This window comes from Pogona vitticeps, chromosome 5 (genome assembly GCF_051106095.1).
Source record: "Pogona vitticeps strain Pit_001003342236 chromosome 5, PviZW2.1, whole genome shotgun sequence".
NCBI classification, from domain to species: Eukaryota; Metazoa; Chordata; class Lepidosauria; order Squamata; family Agamidae; genus Pogona; species Pogona vitticeps.
Genome location: NC_135787.1, coordinates 40,301,644 through 40,326,160, shown reverse-complemented (window position 1 = coordinate 40,326,160; position 24,517 = coordinate 40,301,644). Strand labels below are relative to the sequence as shown.

The 24,517-nt window shown below is 39.4% G+C and overlaps 1 long non-coding RNA gene across 1 annotated transcript; it reads left to right on the top strand.

Annotated features, from left to right (window-relative positions):
* The first annotated feature begins 447 nt into the window (after positions 1-447).
* Positions 448-22,932, top strand: LOC144589625 (uncharacterized). The gene is made up of 2 exons (XR_013545864.1): positions 448-15,376; positions 16,281-22,932. It is a non-coding gene; the product is annotated as an uncharacterized LOC144589625 (long non-coding RNA).
* The last annotated feature ends 1,585 nt before the right edge of the window (positions 22,933-24,517 follow it).

Genomic DNA, 24,517 nt, shown 5'->3' with positions numbered 1-24,517 from the left:
GGCGACTAAAATGGTTAAAGGTCTGGAAGCAATGTTCCACGAGGAGAAGCTTAGGGAGTTGGGAATGTTTAGCCTTACAAAAAGAAGGTTGAGAGGAGACATGATTTTGTTGTTTAGTCGTTAAGTCGTGTCTGACTCTTCGTGATCCCATGGACCAGAGCATGCCAGGCCCTCCTGTCTTCCACTGCCTCCCGGAGTTGGGTCAAGTTCATGTTGGTTGCTTTGGTGACACTGTCCAGCCATCTCGTCCTCTGTCGTCCCCTTCTCCTCTTGCCTTCACACTTTCCCAACATCAAGGTCTTTTCCAAGGAGTCTTCTCTTCTCATGAGATGGCCAAAGTATTGGAGCCTCAGCTTCAGGATCTGTCCTTCCAGTGAGCACTCAGGGTTGATTTCCTTTAGAATTGATAGGTTTGTTCTCCTTGCAGTCCAGGGGATTCTCAAGAGTCTCCTCCAGCACCACAATTCAAAACCATCAATTCTTCGGTGGTCAGTTTTCTTTATGGTTCAGCTCTCACTTCCATACATCACTACTGGAAAAACCATAGCTTTGACTATGCGGACCTTTGTCAGCAAGGTAATGTCTCTGCTTTTTAAGATGCTATTGAGGTTTGTCATCGCTTTCCTCCCAAGAAGCAGGCATCTTTTAATTTTGTGGCTGCTGTCAACATCTGCAGTGATCCTGGAGCCCAAGAAAGTAAAATCTGTCACTGCCTCCGTATCTTCCCCTTCAATTTGCCAGGAGGGATGGGACCAGTGGCCATGATCTAGTTTTTTTTTTATGTTGAGCTTCAGACCATTTTTTGTGCTCTCCTCTTTCACCCTCATTAAGAGGTTCTTTAATTCCTCCTCACTTTCTGCTATCAGAGTGGTATCATCTGCATATCTGAGATTATTGATATTTATTCCAGCAATCTTAATTCAGTCTTGGTATTCATCCAGTCCAGCCATTCGCATGATGTATTCTGCATATACAGTGGTGCCTCACTTGATGAGGATAATCCGTTCCAGCAGAATCTCTGTAGAACGAAATCCTCGTCAAGCAAAAATTAAAAAACCCACTGAAATGCATTGAAAACCGGTTCAATGCGTTCCAATGGGCTAAATACCTAATTGTCCAGTGAAGATCCTCCATAGGGTGGCCATTTTCCGATGCCTGTAAAGCGAAAAATGCCTCCTAAAAACAGCGGGGAGCCATTTTGCACAGCGGGTGGCCATTTTGAAACCTGACTATCAGCTGTTTTCAGATCATCGTGATGCGAAGAATCGGTTCCCAAAGCAGGGAACCGATCGCCGTAAAGCGATTTTTGGCCATTGAAACATCATTTCGTGATCGCAAAAGTGATCCCAAAAACTTCACCATCAAGCAGATTCATTGTTTAACAAGGTAATTGTTAAGCGAGGCACCACTGTAAGTTAAATAAGCAGGAAGACAATACACAGCCTTGTCGTACTCCTTTCCCAATTTTGAACCAATCAGTTGTTTCATATCCAGTTCTAACTGTTCCTTCCTGTCCCACATATAGATTTCTCAGGAGATAGATAAGGTGGTCAGGCACTCCCATTTCTTTAAGAACTTGCCATAGTTTGCTGTGGTCCACACAGTTAAAGGCGTTTGCATAGTCAATGAAGCAGAAGTATATGTTTTTCTGGAACTCTCTGGCTTTCTCCATAATCCAGCGCAAGTTAGCAATTTGGTCCGTACATGATAGCCATGTTTAAATATTTGAAAGGATGCCATGTTGAAGAGGGGACTGGTTTGTTTTCTAGAGTTCCACAGACTAGGACACGGAGCAATGGTTTCAAACTACAGGCAAAGAGATTCCATCTGAACATTAGGAAGAACTTCCTGATGGTCAGAGCTGTCTGGCAGTGGAATAGGCTGCCTAGAAAGGTGGTGGAGTCTCCTTCTTTGGAGGTTTTTAAGCAGAGGTTGGATGGCCATCTGTTGGGAGTACTTTGATGGATGTTCCCGCATGGCGGGGGAATGGTCTGGATGGCCTCAGTGGTCTCTTCCAACTCTATGACTCTATGATTTTGCATTCAGCTCTCACTCCTGTCTTTGTTTCAGTAAAACAAATATCTTGTATAAGCAACTTAAAGACAGTAGGGAATGTAGCTTTCATATGCATATGCCCCACTCTCAGAGTCAATACTATATATATTACATGTAGACTATCGTTAGATGATGGAACAGCGTAAGTGTTGGAAAAGACAGCTGCTTTTTACACCAAAAGCTTTTGAACTTTTTTTAACTTGCAGACTGGCTTATTTTGTTTTGTGAGTGGCATTTGGAATATAATATGGAAATGTTAGGAGGTATAATCCAGAAAAAGTTAACTTTTCCAAGCTCAGCCACATATTTCATCAGCTTGGGATCAATGACTGTGATTCTTTGAAGCCGGAGGTAGCAATCTTTGATTTCTTAGTGCTTCTTCTCTGCTTGATCCGCAGATGTATATTTCTTAACACAGAAATGTTCACAGTATTTCTAAATGTCCCTACAGAAATTTACAACCTTAAGGCCACCAAGGGGATTTTCACTGCTGGCCTCGCGTGCTTTCCAAGATTCCATTCTACCATACAGGAGAATGATAATGGTATTCTTGTTGGCAATCTTAACATTCTTGTTCTGCTGTCTTGCTTCATTGCTTTTATTATATGCTGTCCTGTCATAGCCTAGATGAAAGATTATGCTCCATATCCTGGCTGACGCAACATGCTGTTGAAGTCTCAGTTTTTGTACTCTTTCATTGCAATCCATGGGGAAATTTCAGACAATCCTACCTGCTCCCTATAATTCTAATGTTTTGCTGTTCACTTTCCAAAATTATTTATACTTTATGGTCTGCTCCTATCTTGGGAATTGCATTTTTAGAGTACCTAAGACGATTGTTTTGCGTCTGTGGCAGTGTCTGTCTACAGACTGAAGAAGCACAATAATAGCACAAAAACAAAAATCAGGCAAGTGAAAATTCTCAGATCTCCCTTATTCTTGAATGAAAACTATTGACTGTTGTGATATATTGTAAAGTTGCATCTGACATATTGCCAATTGAACCTGACAGCATTTTAAGTTAAGTGAGATATTCAAGGTGTGTTTTACCATTGCCACACACACCCAATGAGTTTCCATGCTAAGTAGAGATTTGAGGAAATCTACTAGTACTGATGTTAGGAAAGTGTGAAGGCAGGAGGAGAAGGGGACGACAGAGATGGTTGGACAGTGTCACCAAAGCTTCCAACATGAATTTGACACAACTCCAGGAGGCAGTGGAAGACAGGGGGGCCTGGTCCATGAGGTCACGAAGAGTTAGACACGACTTAACAACTAAACAAAAAATGGTCAGACCTTTCTATCAATCAATCTTTACTCTACACAGACTCGATAACATTAAATCTTTTTCACAATAATTATTTTCACAATATGTGTCTGAGAGAGCTCTTCATAAATGCAGTGAGTGCCTAGTCTGAAAAGGAGTTCTGCAGGAAACCTTGTTTGTTTTTGACATTTTAGCGGTCTAGTAAAGGTATTGCTTGCCTTTAATCTTGGAGTTTGTACAGTAACTCTGTGTGTGTGTGTGTGTTTCCCTACTGTGCCAACTAAATTTAGTCTGCACATTTTTTGATGCAGAGGTTTCCCTCCCTGCCCCCCCCCAGTCCCGTAGAAAGAGAGCCTGTATGCAATAAGTGTCAGGCAATGTTTTGATTATAAAGATGGAGCAGGAAGATCATTGATTCTCCACTCTATGAGGTGAAATCTATACTTCAAGCTAACTCAAGAAGTTTGCAGCCTCTGTCTTGGAATTTTATTCTTGTTACAGATGCTAAAGCCTTGCTATTTCGCCAGGATGATTTAGGGTCATTTCTGTCTCTTCTCCCTCAACGCTACTCTTTGTTCTGTAATGCCCAGCCTTATCATTTGTACTAGTTCTATTCAGTTCTTACAGTTCTTAATGCCTGCTCGTTTTCAGCTGATTTTTCCCCACTCTAATATACGCTACCATGACTTTCAAATACACACAACACATGCACACAGAGACACACACACACAGAGGGGAGGACTTGTACTGTGGGTTCATCTGTAGAGCAGCCAAAAGCCATTCAATCACTGGACAAATATTTGCACATCAAAAAGATGATAGTTTTGCCATTCTGCAGGAGAAATTGCTTATAAATATCTGAACAGCCTGGCTCTGAGGATTGGCTCAATCCAGCACAATGCAAATACAGATCGGTTTTGTGGCCACTAAAGGAAAATCTCATGCCATTGTTTGCCTTCTTCCACAGACAGTCTTTACAAGGCAGACCTGAGACTAAGGACAAAATGCTACCAGCCTAGGAGTTAACTCTTGCTTCAGTGCTGGCTACCTCTGACAGGCTGGCAGGTTTGTTGATGGCAGCGGAGGGGGGGCACAGGGTGGGGTATGTGATGCATGTATAAGCCTACCGTTGAACATATCACCCCCCCACTCTTGTCCCCTCCGATCAGAATATGTTGTCTGACGCAGCTGCTTCATCCAGCCTAATGCAAGGGCTAGACTCAAGTCTTTGGCCAACCTTTCTGGTCCTTTTGTGTCCCACACTATAGGGACTGTGTAAGGATGTGAGGAAGGATATTGGTGTTACTATTCCCTGGTCAAGCCTCCCTTTCTATAGCCACTGAGCCACACTATTCTTGCCCATGCAGGGGTGGAAGAGCCGAGATAGGAGTCAGATCTGTTGAGGGCTATGGGAAGTTGACTGAAACCATATCACTCCCAATCTGCTTAGTCTCCCAGGCTTAGTGGTGCTCCAGAGAGTCTAACATAAAAGGGGATTTCCAAGGTTAGGCACTCGGAGCTAGTACACCAACCTTGCTAGGCTGCTGCCACCACTCCCAGACACAAATGTTAAAACAAATTCCAGTAGCTGATAGAGCTGAGGACCGGTTGTAGTATCACAAACCCTCTTATTAAAATATCCAGACAGCTGCTTGAAAAGATTTTTGTAGTTTGTTGAAAAGAAGAAAACAATTCAAAAGAACAAAATTTCCAAATAACCGGTTCCTCAGAGTCAAAATAAATCCCTTTGAGGTATCATGAAATAGCAGAAAAACAAAACACTTTTCTCCTCAGAGATATACTAGGCCAACTAAGTAGTTTTCCCTAATCCCTTTTATGCAAGTAAATGTGCCATTACACACCTGTTGCCAACATCTTAATCCCCTTTCATGGTCTGTCAAAACAAAAGTCAGCTTCCTGACCTGCTCCCATTTCTTACCACCAAATCTACTAAACTCTCTGGGAAGATACTACAATGTGAGCTTTCATAAATCAAGCCCGCCTCTTCAGATATAAGAATAAGACTATATGACCTTCATTTATATATGGCACTGTGATCAGACATGGATACAGGACAAAGTAAGAACGGTTGGTTAGTTTAGTAGATACAAGTTGCAAATAGTGTGAGCCAATGTGGCATTATCATTATTTCATACTTAGTAATGACTTATGACCCCTACTTGATATTCAGTCCTTTTAAGTGGTTTCTTTCCTTTTGAAGCCATGTTCTGAACAGAGTGACAATGGTTTCTTAGTAAAGGAACACCAGGTTATGGAAAACACAGAGTTGACACAATCATTGTAGCAATTAACACTTGGTAATGACTTAAGAACCCTTGATTGATATTTAACCCTCTCAAATGGGTTCCCAGCATCTGTACACATTTTATCTCAGCTGTCTCACTTTGAAGTATCTTTTTGTGGCATTTCTCTTCCAGGACCATTGCTTCCAAATATTGTAAAGGGTGTCCATGTAGATTGGAATGTCCTGAAAAGGTTTCTGTAGATTGCCATTCCTGATGTCTGATTTGTGTTCATTAATTATTTTGCACAAAGATTGTCTTGTTTGTCGTATGTAGAGTGCAGAGGGGCAGAGGAACAAGTAAACATGCCCCTGATGTTGTGTATAATGCAGTTGAGTTTTGTAATCATGCTGCCAAAGTAGATATGCGAACAGAGCTAGCATCTGGATTTGTAGCAGGGATTAATCCCCATGTCTTTATCAGTGTTCTGTAGGCCATTGTATGTCAATAGTTGCTTGAGACTGAGGGTTGTCTGTAAGCAAATATAGGCCTGCTACCAAGAGCTTTGGAGAGTGAAGTACTGTACTCTGGTCAAGGATGGGTTGGAGATAATTGTTCTCACTTGTGAGCTGAAGGTGACAATTAGTAGTGTTTGATCATTTTCCTTCTGGGTCTATTTTGTGCTAGGTTGCTTCTCGATATTTGTCTTGCCTGGCTAATTTGTTCTTTAAACATAGTGGATGGATATTGTAGTCTGAGGGCATGATCACACCAGGAAAGTATGCCCCTGTGGTTCCGTGACTTATAATCACATTCCTGTTGTGCTATGCAGTCACATGACATTTATTCCAGGATGTGTGTCCCAATGTATTTTGGGGTTACCAAGTAATTTCCTTTCAAGTCAATAAGCCCCTAGAGTTTCTTGCTGAGACCATTTGAAAGAGATTTACCGACACATCAACACAAACAGAAAAAAAATATTTGTAAAGGACATCCATGGTGACAGTAGTTCAAAAAGGTTGCAGTAAGATTGTTTGCACATGCAGCAATACATTTTTTTAAAAGGTCCACAACAAAAAAGGCTGAGCAAGAAACAATCTGTAGTTAGGAAGCTTTCTGGGTAAATTATTAGCTAATGACCAGGCATCATGTGACTGAAAATTTAAATTGCAAAATCAAAGGGGGAGAACTGGAGAACATTTGGTTGGTGTGACCATGGCTTTTATAGATCTTTGAACCTGGAGTCTCTATCTCGTGGGCCCAAACAGATGCAATTATACCTAAGGGCTTGGCTGTAAAAGATAGGTTTTGTGGTGTGCTCAGGTTGGAAGTTTGAGGTGTGTAAATAAGTATCTTGATCAGTGGGTTTTTGATACAACATAGTGCTAAGATGTCCACATTGTAGCTTCATGGTGGTATCCAGAAAAGTGCCTGTTGTGTACATCGGTCCAGCTGAGGTTGATATTAGGATTAAATTTATTGACATCCCAGTGGAATTTCTCTAGGGATTCCTTTCTATGGGTCCGGGTTTTTTAAAAAAATCATCAGTTTGTCTCAAATAGAGAAGTTGGCTTGGGGTACAATAGTTAAGTAAGAATTGTTCCAGGCCTGAGGCCAGCCATTAATAATTTGCTTATTGTGCTGCTATGCGAGCCTCTGTGGCAGTTCTGTTGATCTGGAGATAGGTTTTATTGTTAAAGGTGAAATAGTTATATGTGAGCAGTCCCAAGATCTGAGGTTCTGCATGCCAGCCATACACTCTGTTCTATAGGCTTTCATTCAAATCAAGTTAATGAAGAAACAAGATAGTTTTACAGGTTTGTATTCAAATCAGCTAACACCAAAATGGTTTGTAGCAGCTTATACCTTTCAAACAGTTGTGATGACATGGGATGATGTTTCTACAAGACAAGTCTTAATCAAAGCATGAAAAGTAATTGTTTGAGCAGTAAAGGCCTTAGGGTAGAACAAACAAGAAGAGGACTTTATCACAAATCCCATAGCCTCAGGTATTGATTGAGAGTGCCTAAGTAGCATTTAAATCCAGTTTTTAAACTTATTCCCAAGGTCTATTTTAATTAGAGCTAACTGTAAAAACGCTATTCATTCTGTTGTGTGTTATTTTTGTATTTTCTTGCAGAAGATTTAATCATTGCTGGTGGGATTATCTGATCGATTTTTTGAATCAATTCTATTAATTTCTCTGCAAATGCTGTCAAGAATCACCCTCAAAGGGATTGCTCCCATTTAGTTATTATGCATTAATAATCTTATCACTTCTCACATTTTTGGGAACTTTTTTATTGGGGTGTGTGTGGGTTCCCCCCTGCATTTTTCTGCTAATAAACTGTGTGGAAGCCAAGAAAGAGGAAAATCTTTACAGATCTTTTTGTCTGAAACAGAAAAGAAAATAGCATAATTGAACTGAATTTACTTTATTGTCATTGTACTTCCGCACAATGAAATTAAATGCCATCTCCAGTACACATAATGATAAAACACATAAGAACATAGCATCCATAACATGGAAACATAGCACTTTGCACATAAAACACATTGATCAAATTCACATCCACATCCTTCTCATTCAATTTCCCATCACACAACACATTAATATTGCACTATACAGTGGAATTCAGTATAGTTGTTGCTCTGGGATAGAAACTGTTTTTCAACCTATTTGTCTTTGTTTTAATTATCCTATACTGCCTACCAGATGTAATTTGCTAGCTGAAAACATTAAAATAAGTAGAAAGTATGGAATAGTACCCTGATTCCATTGTTGTCCAAATAAAAATAGACAGATTGATCCCTGCGCTACCTTCTGCCCTTTTGGAAATGCTCAGACCTGATCCTTCTCTGTGTCCATAGTGATGTTTATGAATTTCCATTCTCCTTTTATCATTCATCTTTGAATTTTAATATTCTAAATCCCATGATTGCTAAATTTAAGACAAAAAGGAAGGGCCATGCCATCCCATTGAGTGCCCCTGGATTTTTACTACATCTTTTAGCTGTTCCAGAAATGCACAAATAGTCCTGATTTCTTAGTATTTCAGAATTCATCTGAAAACCTTGCACAACCATAGCAGAAAGCAATATGGCTGATAAAATACTGAATGAACAATACTGTGAGAAAGACATTCACTTTATAACGTTACTGTATATACTGTATATGCTGCCCAGCTTACTTCCAGATCTGTGTGTATTCTAGAGACTGCAGTCTCTAATCCCAAAGAAAAATATTTAAAGGTCATTTTCAGATATCTGTGAAGATTCTCAGTCATCCAGGTTAGATTATCTGGAAACTGAGTCATGGAAATTGGACTTTTCTTATTAGGCTGAAATGTTTCACTACTCATCCAAATAGCTTCTTCAGTCTGAGGAGAGTTGGTTGGAGGCTACAATCAGCTGTGTTCCTTCATTTGAAGGACAAAGGACACTCATTTGATGATCAAGATGTACTCATTTTGGACCAAGAAGATAGATGGTTTGAGAGAGGGGTTAGGGAGGCCATACATGTGCATATAGAAAATCCCTCACTCAAAAGGGGTGGAGGTCTTAGATACAATCTGTCTCCTATTTATCATGCTGCCCTTTCATCCATCCCCAGTCCACAAAGATCCGGACCACACCCACCAGAAAGACCTCTATTACCAACCCATGACAATGAGTGGAGAAGGACTGTAGAAGTGGAATTTTCATTCTTATCCCCCCCCAAACTGAATCATACTCAGAGAGTGCTTATCAATGGCTCCTTCTCAAACTGAGAGGAGGTAATAAGTGGAGTATCACATGACTCAGTCCTGGGCCCAGTGCTCCTCAATGTTTTTATTAATGACTTAGATGACAGAATTCAGGGATAATGACTTGGATGAGAGAGTTCAGGGAATGCTTATCAAATCTGCAGCTGACAAAATTGGGTGGAATAACTAATAACTTGGAAGAAAGAAACAAAATTTGAAAAGATATTGATAGGCTTGAGCACTGGCTGAAAATAGCAGAATGAAGTTCAACAGGAACAAGCACACCTAGGGGAAAATCCCAAACGTACAATTACAATATGGGGAATACTTGGCTCAGTATTACTATGAGCGAGAAGGATCTTAGAATTGTTGTAGATCACAAGTTGAAAATGAACCAACAGTGCAATGTGGCTGCAAAAAAGGAAAATATTATTTTAGGTTGCGTCAACAAAAGTACAGTCTCCAAATTCCATGAAGGATTAATCTCCCTCTATTCAGTACTGGTTAGGCATAATCTTGAGTACTGTGTCCAGTTCTGGACACCACACTCTAAGAAGTATGTCAACAAACTGGAACAAGTTGGGAGGGCAATAAGGATGATCAGGGAACTGGAAACCAAGCCCTATGAGGAAAGACTGAAATAACTGGGCATGCTTAGCCTTGAAAAAGGTGAAGATTGGGGGGGAGATATTATAGTGTTTTTCAAATACTTCACAGATAGTCATATAGAGGAGGGGCAGGATCCACTCTTGATCATCCCAGAGTGCCGGACATATAATAATGGGCTCAGGTTACAGGAAGCCAGATTTTGGTTGAATATCAGGAAAAGCTTCTTAACTGTTAGAGCAGTATGACCATGGAACCAATTACCTCAGGAGGCAATGAGAGCTCCAACGCTGGAGGCATTCAAGAGAAAATTGGACAATCATCTGTCAGATCTACTTTGATTTGGACTCCTGCACTGAGCAGGGGGTTGGACTCGATGGCCTTATAGGTCTTTTCCAGCTCGATTATTCTATGATTCCTTGAAACCAAAAAGTCTGTTTTTTTAAAAAAATCTTGTTGATAAAAAAAAATATCCGGAAGGTGAACTTTCACTCTGCTTGCTGAGACAAAATAATCCTGAAATTCTACCTGGCAAGCATGAATTGATGTTGTATATCTTGCTGAATCTCAATACTAGTCATGAATTGCATGCATTAGATTTCTCACTGGTTGAATCTATTAATCAGAGTGTCTTTTTGGCCCTTGTGTAAATAAGGAGATGCAGCATAGCATACATTGCACTGTGGAGTTGAATCAATGTTAACCTCTGTGGATTAAATCATCAAGTCAGGTTTAGTTTTAAGCCTGTGAAACCATAGTCTGCATACTGGTCTCCTTCTTTAGATTTCATCATGGGAACTTTGAATCCTATGCCAGAACAATGAGATCAGAAGCACAGAGTGAATTGAAGAAAAGTAATGAGAAGATGAACGTGATAACTGGGTTTTTAGATGTTTAGAAAAATAGTGTTAGGTTGTGCTTTGAAAGAGAAAGTGAAGAAAGGAAAGTCTGGAATATGTTATCAGTACTGTTGCCTGCAAAATTTCATTGATTAATTGGGTGTGCCAAGAGACCTAGACTGTCCGTGCATTAATTGGTTCAGCACTATGCATTGACATTTACTTGGAACGTGCTCACTCTTTATTTAAATATAGAACATATCCTTCCTATATGACATTGTGTTTATTCTGCACGCAGCCAGTATTGATTATGAATCTGTTTTATTTGCTGGTATAAGCCAACCTTAGTGACAGAAAGGGGCTGATACTTCCTAGTGACCTGGGGACAGGTAGGTAGGTTTTAGAGCAGTGATTCTCAATTGTTCTCAATGAATGTTGAACTGAAGTATTTGGGGGCAGAGACGTTTCAGGCCAATTAGGGCTACAGATAGTTCCTCCAATGCAATTTGGAGAACATGCGGGACTTTGAAAAATACCCAAATTCAGTCCAGAATGATCTGTGCCCCACCTGTTCTGTTCTCTGTGTCAGATCTGAGTCTACATGGAAGCTTCCCATTTACTTGGGTTTGAAAACCTGAATGGATATTGCCATTTTGTTTTTGCACTGATTTAAATGACATTTACAGACATGAGAGACACTAACAAGGGAAGTAAAAGAGGGCTTCTGTACTGAGCATGTTTAAACTTTGTGACTCTTAAAAAGAGAAGTGAGAAAGAGGGAAAGAGGCTGAAGTAATTTGTGTCCCCCAACTGATTTTATTTGTGCTGCAGACACAAATAAATTTGTAAACTCACTTTATTTCCCTCTTAAACCAGATATGGCAAATTCACTTTGATGAACATCTCATATAAATAAATTCAAAGCTGTCCATTTCACTTGGAATTTGCGGGTTGCTCAAATCAGGTGGACGGGAATGAGCAAATTCAATTCAGACAATTATATCTACTATTGTGGGCAAGAATCTCGAAGAAGAAATGGAGTAGCCCTTATAGTCAACAAAAGAGTGGGAAAAGCTGTAATGAGATACAATCTCAAAAATGATAGAATGATTTCAATATGAATCCAAGCCAGGCCTTTCAACATCACAGTCATCCAGGTGTATGCACTAACCACTGATGCTGAAGAGGCTGAAAGTGACCAATTCTATGAAGACTTACAACACCTTCTAGAACTGACACCAAAGAAAGATGTTCTTCTCATTCTCGGGGACTGGAATGCTAAAGTAGGGTACCAAGAGATAAAAGGAACAACAGGTAAGTTTGGCCTTGAAGTTCAAGACAAAGCAGGGCAAAGGCTAATAGAGTTTTGTCAAGAGAACAAGCTGGTCATCACAAACACTCTTTTCCAACAACACAAGAGGAGACTCTACACATGGACATCACCAGATGGGCAATACCGAAATCAGATTGATTATGTTCTCTGCAGCCAAAGGTGGAGAAGCTCTATACAGTCAGCAAAAACAAGACCTGCGGCGGATGGTGGCTCTGATCATCAGCTTCTTATAGCAAAACTTAAACTTAAACTGAAGAAAGTAGGAAAAACCACTGGGCTAGTCAGCTATAATCTAAAACAAATCCCTTATGAATACACAGTGGAGGTGAAGAACAGATTTAAGGAACTAGATTTGGTGGACAGAATGCCTGAAGAACTATGGATGGAGGCTCGTAACATTGTACAGGAGGCAGCAACAAAAACCATCCCAAAGAAAAGGAAATGTAACAAAGCAAAGTGGCTGTCCAACGAGGCCTTAGAAATAGCAGAGAGGAGAAGGGAAACAAAATGCAAGGGAGATAGGGAAAGTTACAGAAAATTGAATGCAGACTTCCAAAGAATAGCAAGGAGAGACAAGAGGGCCTTCTTAAATGAACAGTGCAAAGATAATGAGGAAAATAATAGAAAGGGAAAAACCAGAGGTCTGTTCAAGAAAATAGGAGGAACCTTTTGTTCAAAGATGGACATGATAAAGGACAAAAATGGCAGGGACCTAACATAAGCAGAAGACACCAAGAAGAGGTGGCAAGAATACACAGAGGAATTATACCAGAAAGATCTGGATGTCCCGGACAACCCAGATAGTGTGGTTGCTGCCCTTGAGCCAGATATCCAGGAGGGTGAAGTCAAGTGGGCCTTAGAAAGCATGGCTAACAATAAGTCCAGTGGAGGTGATGGCTTTCCAGTGGAATTATTTAAAATCTTAAAAGAAGACGCTGTTCAGTTGCTACACTCAATACGGCAGCCAGTTTGGAAAACTCAACAGTGGTCAGGGGTCTGGAAAAGATCAATCTACATCCCAATCCCAAAGAAGGTAAGTGCCAAAGAATGCTCTACCGCACAGTTGCACTCATTTCACATGCTAGCAAAGTTATGCTCAAAATCCTACAAGGTAGGCTTCAGCAGTATGTGGACTGAGAACTCCTAGAAGTACAAGCTGGATTTCGAAGGGGCAGAGAAACTAGGGACCAAATTGCTAACATGCGCTGGATTATGGAGAAAGCCAGAGAGTTCCAGAAAAACATCTACTTCTGCTTCATTGACTATGCAAAAGCCTTTGACTGTGTGGACCACAGCAAACTATGGCAAGTTCTTAAAGAAATGGGAGTGCCTGACCACCTTATCTATCTCCTGAGAAATCTATATGTGGGACAGGAAGCAACAGTTAGAACTGGATATGGAACAACTGATTGGTTCAAAATTGGGAAATGGGTGTATTGTCTTCCTGCTTATTTAACTTATATGCAGAATACATCACGCGAAAGGCTGGACTGGAGGAATCCCAAACCAAATTAAGATTGCTGGAAGAAATATCAACAATCTCAGATATGCAGATGATACCACTCCAATGGCAGAAAGTGAGGAGGAATTAAAGAAGCTATTAATGAGGGTGAAAGAGGAGAGCGCCAAAAATGGTCTGAAGCTCAACATCAAAAAAACTAAAATGGAGTTTGAACAGAAAAGGAAGACTTAACTGTTTGCTACGCCAAGTAATGATACAGGAAGAAAAGATTCCTAAACTTGTTTCTACTAGCCAATAAATCTGGCTACAAAGAGTACAAGGTCTGCTAGCAGACAGGAGAGAGATAACATCTGCAATCTGCTTGTTTCTAGGAAGAATCATGAAGCAGGAAGTTAGCCCAGAAAAGGAGAAGGAAGGAAGGAAGACTAGGAGTAGCAAACCATATATAGACCCCAAAATGACATGGGGGGATTCCAAAGCTTTCTCTATACGCATCACCCACCACTACTGGTATAGATCACTGGCTACATGTACTAATGCTCAGTTTCCCACAGTAGAATGCAATAAAAGTGTTCCATCATTTTATAGACTGGAGCATCAAGATGTTGTGACAGTCTTCACCACTGAAGAATACAAGACATTATTAATTAATATGCAAACTTTTAATTTTATAGAATTACTTACTACAAAATGGTGAGCTACATAGAGCAAATCCTTGCTGCCTGAAATTTATAAGCAACTACTCATGATGGAATAATAAACATAAAACTAGCCTACCTCAGGAGCTAAATAGATAGCCCGAAAGGAACAAGTTCAAACAATAAAATGTTTCATAAGAACCTAATGCTTATGAAATCTCCTGAAGGTTGAAATTTGAATAATGAGGACTTGTTTGTAGCAGTTTCAATTACTATACTTTATTTCATAAATAATAATAATAATAAGATTTCCAAAATGAAATAACTAGCTGATTTCCTCAGGGCTAGCATTATTAACTTTAACAGAATTTAATTAAAAAGTAAAGCCTCTGGAGATTTTTCTAATGAGAAAATGTCATGGTGCCAATAACCCTGTTACAATGTATAAGCCACAAATATCCAATGAAATGATTATTATCTTGTCCAGTAGTGTAATTCTATCTCTGAAGACCCAAGAGAGTGTTAATGTTTGACAGCTCAGACTGGACATGTCTTTCAGAGAAAGGGAAAAAGAGAGGCATGAATTTCAGTTGTGAAGCTTATGACTAGAATAATGTTTGAGACCTAGAAGGAGTTAAAAATAAAATATTTTAAAAGCTTAATGAAGTTTTTACACTGAACGTGAGATATTTATGGACACTCAGAATATAAATAATCATGGACCAGTGTGCATTAATTTGGTACATTTTACAATGATGCACCTGGGGGGGGGAAGGGAAGGGTATTTTAAGTTTCTCCCACAGAACCATTATTGAAATTGCTGTAACCCTATAGAGAAACCCCTATTGGATGTCCCTTATTTGGTCCTCATCCAAAATGCTAAGGGAGCAGGGTATGGTTTTGTGGGTTGTTCGAGCTCGAAAAACTCACAACAACTACTATTAGATCCTGGCCGTGAAAGCCTTTGCAGAGCAGGGTATGTTTAGACAGGGTCAGATTGTGAGGTGGTTTGATAGTGACCCTCAAATGTTTGAAGTACTGTAGAACATGGAGCAAATATGATTTTGTCGTCCCAGAAGGCAGAACCCAAGCCAGTATTCAAGTTACAAGCAAGGAGATAGTCACTAAACATTGTGAGAAGAATCTTCCTGACTGTTTCAGCATGGAACACACTATCTCTCCATCAGGTATGTTAGCAAGTTTTGGGGTCTGAGTTCCAGATCCAAGTTGACATCTTTGATCCCAAGTCCCAAGACTCAAGTCCAAGTCCCTATTGAAAAAAAAAGAGCTTTTTCCCCCAGAAAAAAGGGAGGGGTGGGTTGGTTGGGTTCCGATTCGCGAGTCATTGAAAAAAACAAAAACTGTGTCAAGTCTTTTTTTTTCTCCTCCTCTTTTCTTATTCTATCCCATCTTGGTACTCTTTTCTTAAATTAATTGCCTTAATTAATATTGTAATTGTATTTTTACATTTTTTTTATATTGATCTATTTTATGCTGTAAGCCGCCCCGAGTAGACGTGGTCTAGAGGGGCAGGGTATACATTTAATGAATAAATAAATAAATAAATAAATAAATAAATAAGTCACTCGTGCAGCTCAAGTTCAACTTGACAGCGAGTCCCATGACTCAAGTTCCCAACCCTGCTTTCCTTAGGTTTCTAGCAATGAGGGTAATAACTGAGTAGGAGGACTTAAAACACTTAGATGTTTTAACTAGGGTGGATGCTTAGGGACATTCCCACCCACCCACCGACCCCCGGTCTGGCGCTGCCTATGTATCTCCATGCTTCCCTTCCTCCAAGAAACTCAGGGCACTGAACCAAGATCACCAATATAGTTTTGCTGGATTTGAACCAGGTCTTCCATAAAAGACCCTGAAACAAAAGCAAACATTAGGTGTGCAACATATATTTTTAGAATATATCATTTTATCTAGTTACAATTTGCATTTTGAGACCTTGATAGTTTTCATTTTTGCCCATGCAGACCAGGGTGAGAAACAGATGGGAAAATATTGGAAGAAGCTTTAAAAGACAGGACGGGTGGCGCTGAGTGAGTAAAGGACTATTTCTCTGTTTGTTATCATTATCAGCTAGTCCTGCTGGAGACACAAGATGTCATGTTTCTGCCCTTACCTGCTTGAAGAAGAACTTCTGCCTATGGAACAGGATAAGAGCAAAAGACAGTGAAGATTTCATACACCATTCTTTCCTGGTTGGAGCAACTGCCTGCAAGGAACCTGGACCCACAGTCAAAGTTGATTCAAGTTGAATATGCTATGAAGCAGGGCCCCTTGTTGTGTTTTGGGATTACACATTGACTGCCAATTGGGTGCAAAGGGAGCTAAATAATTACTTTGAGCTTGAGTTAAAAAGTCTCCTAGAAAATTTCCTACAGAATTAATTTTTTTAGTAAGATAGTTCTGGTGGTGAAGACCTCTCCGAATTGTAGCCCAAGAACACCTGGGTTATCCAAGGTTCAGAACCACTGCAGTAACAGATGGGGGGGGGGGACATAGAAGGAGCCTCGCTGAAGAATGGAAAAGCATTACAAATGCATTCAGGTATCCACTGGAAAGCATGCAGCCAGTCAATGCATCACTTCTAGAACCATTGCACAATAAACTTGCTTAAATTTTGCAATGCTCCGTTAGTTAGTTAGTTAGTTAGTTAGTTAGTTAGTTAGTTAGTTAGTTAGTTAGTTAGTTAGTTAGTTAGTTAGTTAGTTAGTTAGTTAGTTAGGAAGGAAGGAAGGAAGGAAGGAAGGAAGGAAGGAAGGAAGGAAGGAAGGAAGGAAAGGAAAGAAAGAAAGAAAGAAAGAAAGAAAGAAAGAAAGAAAGAAAGAAAGAAAGAAAGAAAGAAAGAAAGAAAGAAAGAAAGAAAGAAAGAAAGAAAGAAAGAAAGAAAGAAAGAAAGAAAGAAAGAAAGAAAGAAAGAAAGAAGCAGATAGAGTGATGGACTAGGATTAAGAAAACCTGGGTTCAAATCCCCACTTGGCCATGGAAACTAACAGGGGTGGATTGCCACTGGTAAAACCACTCCTTAAATACCTCATTCACAGGGAGAAAGATAGCCTAGCAAGGAAACAAACAAACAAATACACTGAAAATCTTATTAAGGTTGCCATAAGTAGGTTCTGACTTGGCACCTCATTAACACAGCTCAAAAATCTATTCTACTTTAAACTGTTGCCAAACAAGTGGAGAACAGGAAACTGAGAAATATATTACATAGATTAGTTTGAAACTGGGCCAGGCAAATAGTGGGACTCAAGATGCCAATTTCACTCCTCAGCACTGGCCAGGCTGGCTGGAGCTGATGGGGACTGGAGTCCATAGTCATCTAGTGAGCAACATGTTTCCTCAATTGTGACTTACAGTTTTTTATTCAAAAGTTATAGTCCTTCCGCACAGTCTTGTTTAATTTATTGATCTTAGGAAATAGGTGCTTCTGTGATAGATATCAGATTCATTAAAGCTTTATAGTTTCAAAAGGGCGTAGATTAGAATATTATTATTGCTTTAATCCACATTCAATTTTCTGTGACTACCATAAGAGGCAGCAGAAAGAACAATAGGAAAGATGACAATCACCAATAGAAAATCCTATGAAGCACAAATCTGAAATGAATTCATTCTGGGTTGTGCATAAAGACACTGGGGAAATCAAGGTTTTAGATTAAATAAAAGAATAATAAAGGTCAGAGGACAGCCTTTGTCCTGCTAAAATTTGTTTCCTGTAGAAATGTACTTTTAAACGGATTTAGGACAATGGGTAATTAATTATATATCTAGTTAAAATGGGAAAAGGTGCACTCAGGGAAGATAAAGCAGCATCTGTCTTGGTAGCTTCTCTGCTAATTTACCTATAAATTTATTTAACCTTGCATGTAAATGCAGGAATTTCTAACAGAAAATAATCAGAAAATGAGTAACAATGCATGTAGAAAGTAGTCTGAATGGGGAAGTTACTAAGAGTCAGTCAAAAATGTCCTGGATGTGTTTCACCCATCTTTTTTAGATTTACATGTTGATTGATACTGTACTGAGATTTCCCTCCTCCTTCCTCTGAGTCACATAGGTTTTCTTGCTCCTCCTCCTTCACAGATACATGCAGGGAGCACATAGTGTCCTTATAATGGCTGCCTGCAACTCTAGGGGCTAAATAAGATCCAAAAAGCAAACCCAGAGAAATGCAACTTTCCTGTTCTTCTGATCTGCTTTGCTTTGTGTGGCCTTAGAGTTTTATACACAAAAGAATCTGTTGCCTACAATCTAGAGAAAGTGATTATAACATAGGCAGTTGTCTTTTCCCTGTGCTTTCACAAATTCCACCTTCTTTGATCTTGAGAAAGTACTCTTTCTGGAAGTAGATGTGCCTTGGTGATTTGTTTAGCAATCATTCCTCCTTCATTGTCTACAAATAGATTTCCTTAAACAATAAACACACAACCTTTCCCACTTTTTGCTTAATATTATTTTTGGAATGGTTACCTTTCTTCAGCAGTTACAGGATCATCCGTAAATGCATGCATTCTGGCAATATGAAGAATAAAACAATCCTAATGAGAGGAAACCTCAACTGCATTATAAACATTTTCATCTCACATTTCTGATAGTTTATTTACAAGCATTGTGACTACTGCAGAAGATTTGGAAAACCTTTGCTAACAATTTCATAACTTACTCAGAGCTCATTGCCATACTGATACCAATCAGCTAGGACTCTGATCTGCCTGAGTTAAGACCTTTGGATGACAGTCTATGCACACATACCTGGGAGTAAGACCTAATGAATTCATTGGGATCTTTTTCTAGGAAGTGCTCAAAAGACTGCATTGTTAGTCTGATTAATTGCCGGATCATAGAAATCAGCCTGCTAAAATGTTCAGATAAAAAAACTGAATTGTGCCCTCGCTTTGTAAAAATATATCTCAGGCTGAGCAATAACAAATTCAACCTCACTGGGTTCAGAAAACCCAGGTTCCCAAAACACAATGTCTGAATTCCTGCTGTTTTGCATATTGAGTCTCTTTAGAATACGCCCATTAGATCAATGGAATTTATGGAGGAGCTGACTCATCAAATCCCCACTAATTCAATGGACTTAATTACCACTTTAATAAGAAATTTGCCTTTAAAAGCACAGTCATGAGTTCCAATCTTAGCTATAATTCTTTAAGAGAGAAACAGTTTTGTCCATAACATGTCCAGAATGTGAAAATAATTGTGGTCTTGACATTTTATGGGGAAAACTATTTCCCAAAGAATTATAGCTAAAACTAGAACTCATGACTGTGCCTTTAAAGGCAAATTTCTTATTAAAATAAACTGGTCAGACACATAACATGTGTGTCAAGACCATATCAGGTCAGAACATCTGATGCTTGAGCCCTATAAGCCCTATAGGACTCTATAGACTTCTAGTAAAAATTAGAAGCCTATGAATGGAAATTGTTATCTAGTTCATACTTGATTTTACTCTTTTTAGGATAAATGCCTACTATGATGAACACAGGGTTCTGATTTTTTTCCCTAGAGGTCGATAAAGGTATATAGGGCTCTTAGGAAGTTGTGCAGGGGCCAAAAGGCATTTTATTTTGATGTTTGAAGAGAAAACCAGATATTGCCTAACAAAGTAGGTCTACCTGGATTTCACATCAAAGGGACCCACCAAAAACAGGTTTCAAAAGAGACAGAGTTTTATGTCCTCTGGTGTTGTAAATGGGACTGAAATGAAGTTTGGGGTGCATGCACCAAGAACTGGGCAGGAAAACTCGCAGTCCTTTTGTTCGTTCGCTAAAGTTCCAGTTCAAAGTAGAGGCAATGTATAGCTTCAAATGTAAAGGAGGCACAGTGAGAGTGCTAAACAGACTTAAGTTTGAATCCTTGTTCAGACCATAAATATCATATTATGTATGCAGTAATATGTTGTATATAATTATTTCCTTCTTTTCTTCCAGTTAGCTCAAGGAAGTGTACATAACTCTCATCCTCCCCAAATTCTCTTCACAATGCTTTGAAATATTTCAGGCTCATGTTCATGCAGTGAATGGCTTGGTGGAGTCCTGAACTCAGATCTCTTAAGTGGCTAGTCCAGCCCTCTAACCACTACACCCTATTTCACCTTAAAATAGTCAACCTCTTTCAGCTTAACTGACTTTGAAGATTTAAGAGGGTTGCTCCATGCTGAGACTATTAGAATGAGACCCGAGAATATAAATAAAATAATGTGCATGACATTGACTTGACAGTAGCTGTTGTAAAAAAAAAGTTGTAGTTTCTCATTCGTAACTGATCCTTTACCGTTACAGAATGTATTAACTCGCATCTGTTAGGAATGTACTTCAAAATGGAAATGAGGAGATAATATTGCCAAATTTCTAAAGTGACTTTGTGCAAGACAGTGATGATGAAGAAAGTGTGTGTGTGTGTGTGTGTGTGTGTGTGTGTGTGTAAGCAATATTTGAGGTTCTCTATAGCGTAAATGATATGTCAGTATAATCTGGCTGTGCCAAACTGCTAGATTTAAAGTATAAGCTTCCACTATCATTAAAAGTCATATCATGAACAAGCATCATTTTGCTGGAAGATTTAGAAAATAATTTTGAGTGATATATTTTCTTGTCATCTCAGGAATGGAGAGTTTCAGCAGATCTAGAGGAATCAACGAGATAGTCTTGGAAGTATTTCAGTTCTTGCCTGTTATCTTACATGACCAGAAGAGATCCTTGCCTGGATAGTATGTATGGGATGCCAGTCACAGAGCTAATCTTTCTCTTCACACTGTGGGTAAAGAGTAATTGACAATAATGCTGCCCTGCCCTTAGCTAGAGCAGTGCAGTCCTTTCAGGCAGCAGAATCCAGGGGGTGGAAAATGGGCAGAGTAGTTTTTGTCATGTGGCCTGTTCTTCTCAATTGATCTCCAGGGTCTGAATCACGATTCTTCTCTAGTTCTACCTAAAGACGCTTTCAATATTGATGGTCCACCATCCCAGTAGTAACGAGGCCTGACTGTTTACTTTCTAGATAATGATGAGATTAACATATTCAGGTATGGAGGTCTTCAGAGTTAATAGGGAATTTGCTACACTTTAAAAAGAGATAACTTATGAGAAGACAAACACAGTGGCACCTATCCATGTCCCAAAGTGTTCGAGTAAGTAGATACAAAAATGCAGTCAGAATCTCCAGAATCAGAGCATTCTCATGGTCAAAACAATTCTTTGTTTCATGTACCAGCTGATGAATTATACGGTACTTTGAAAGTTTCTATCTCCCTGCTAATGTGGTGTCTGCAAGAGAAAGACTAATGCTCTTCCATTTTCCTACCTTTGCTGTAAATAACCCAGTGAAATAGTGGCATTTAAATTTTAACAACCAATTCACATAGTTCAATCAGTGGCAAATAACTGTCAGCCTGCATGTATAAGCTATTGTTACCACAGATATTTTTAACAACTTGAAATGACTTATGAATGTTCTGACCTACAAAACAGTGGCTGAAATCCTGTTGTGCCATTATGCAAATGGTGTGACTTTCAGATGCAAATTGTTATGAGTTAAGATATGTCTGCAGACATTATCTGTTATACAACTCCATGTGCAACAAATAATGGCTACATGTGCACCTAAAAGTCACACCATCTCCCTCAGTGAGCAACAGGATTTAAGCCAGTAGCTCAAAAATGGGACCTGCAGGAAAATTGTGCAGTATGACCATGAACCAGAAGAACCTCTGGAGATTGTTCAGACCAAATTCACGAGAGCCATTCTTAGAGTTCCACCTTGTGCCTCCAATGTGGCTCTTTGCTTAGAGGTTGGGTTAATATCCATCAAAGCACGGGCTAAAGTCCTTATGGTGAAATACTGGCTTAAACTGATTTTTGCATTAGAAGGCTTGGCCCCACTGATCCTACTAGATTCCTTTCAGTCAGAGTGGAAGAAGCATATAACTGAAGAGTTATCAAAAATTGGCTTTTCTCCCAGTATACTTATAGCAATGGGTCTCAAGGATCAAAGCAGTGAAGTTAAGGGTATAGGACATTGAACTACAGGGCCATGTTGGCCAGTTAGGGAAATATAATTTTTTAAAGAAATCTGCTTTTATCACCTCCTCGTATTTAGCCAGCACTATGTCATCTAAAGCCATAAGGGCTTTTAGGCTAGCTAGGCTCAATGTACTTCCTTCTAAGCTTCTGGAGGGAAGATTTCGAGGTCTGCATCAGATTGTCTCTGCCCTTGTAATAGTGATAAAGTCGAATCAGTTGGTCATGTTCTCCTTTTCTGTACTTGCTATCGGGATCTTCGTATGGAGCTTTTATCACCTATTATCTATAAATCTCCCGGGAGATCAGAGGAGGATTATGTCCAGCTGCTACTCTCTGACAATACCCCTTATATTATGAGACAAGTGGCCAAATTCTGTGCGGCAGCAATGGTTATTCGTAATGAAATGTTTGGGTAGGTGATTTTAGATGGAAATGTTTTTAATATAACACTGGTTGAGGTTTTACTTATATTAAGGATACATGATGTTATTAACTGGAAAGAAGGGGTTGTTTTCTCATGTTTTAATGACATTTTATTACCCTGACTGACTTTACCAAACTATAATTATATGCATCTATTTTACTGGTCTTTGACCGTAATAAAGTATTCATTCCAGAAGAACTGTGAATTGAAATGAGATATTCTTAACGAAGAATTCAAAAATGCAACTCCTGTAGTAAAAAGAAAAGAAAAACCAAGATGGCTAATCGAAGAAACATTTAAAATTGTAATGAACCAGGTGAGAAGCAAAAGTAAAAGGTGACAGTGAGAACCCTAAATGTAGTTTTTCAGTGGCTTGTCACATAGAGACATGGGGGGTGGCGGGGGGAGGTCATGGGTGGTGGGGGTCAGGTTTTTTTAGTAACCCCCCACGAATTGACAAATAAATTTGTGCTTTGTCAGTTCATGGGGGGGCAGCTTCGTCAACAACTTTTGACGACTCACGAAGTAAGACGACTCGCCAAAATGGTGAGTCGTCCCCATTTCTCCTGCTAAATATAACAGAAAGAAGAATGAATAACCATTTCCTCTTCAGAATTTTTGTCAAGTCTGCAAACTGATTATCTTCTCAGAAATGAAAAAAATATTATTAGCTGACTAACATCTAATAATTTAACCTCTGGTCAAGTTTGGAGGAACTGAAGTTGTAACAAATTTCATGTTTGTCCTTTGTTCCTGAAATGATCAGACCTCTGATTTAATGGGCAAACTCTCCGGCTCTACAGCAGTCACGTTTACGTAATTTGCCATATTGGTCACCAAGTACCGATAAGAGACTATTCACAGCTCAGCAAGGCCATGCCTACGTTCCAGGAGAATATTACAGAATGATTTTCTCACTTATCTTTCCATTTGCAAGGAGATAATATTTTCGCAAAGTATTAATCCAGGTGTGACCATAAAAATGTGAAGTTCTTTATCAGCTACTATTGGCTATCAAACAGATGTCCAAGCTGCTTAAAATGCAAGAGAGTCACTATGAGGCCATTACGATTCCTTTAAAATGATACCTTCAGTTTGACAGTGCTCATGACTCCAGTATCCACTGGCATAGCAATGACCTTGACAGAAAGTTTGTACAAAAAGAGAAACAAGTCACAGCATTTGCAAAATGTGGGTTTCAATGGGAAGTTTTGAAATTTTTACACATGTGCCTGGCAGTGCTAGGAAATGATACATTTTGGACAGCAGCTAAGGTAGGGAGGGGAGGTGGGTGGGGGATAGGCTGTGGGGGTAGGTGGCTGTGGGGCTGGCTGGCTGCCTGTCGGCCCACCGATCAGCTAATCAGGGGGCCCATAGGCAGAATGGGAAGGCCATAGGCTAGCCTTCCCTTTCTTCATATGGGGATGAATAAAAATTGACAAATATTTATCCCTTTGTATTTGTCAGGGTCTGTGGAACTCACAAATACTAAGGGATGAATATTTAATGAATCAGGAATTTTTAAACAAATATTGCAATTCATTTTTTTATTCATACCCATGTCTAGTTGGAATGTCTTTTTTTTGTTTGCTGTTCCTTTTTATTAGGTTTGAGAGAATCCCGGTTTCTGCATAGATTGTTTTTCTTGAAACTTGTATTTTGGTTTGGGTTTTATTTTGCTTGCTTACATTTGAATAAACATGTTATAACTGCACTGTAGACATCTTTCTGAATGCCAACCCAAAGCACCATCTGCTGGTAAGCTGTACCATTCAACAATGGATGCTACCATGTTCCTAATGCATTGTAATGGGAAAATAAAGTACTACATATGAAAATCTTTTTCATATATTTGT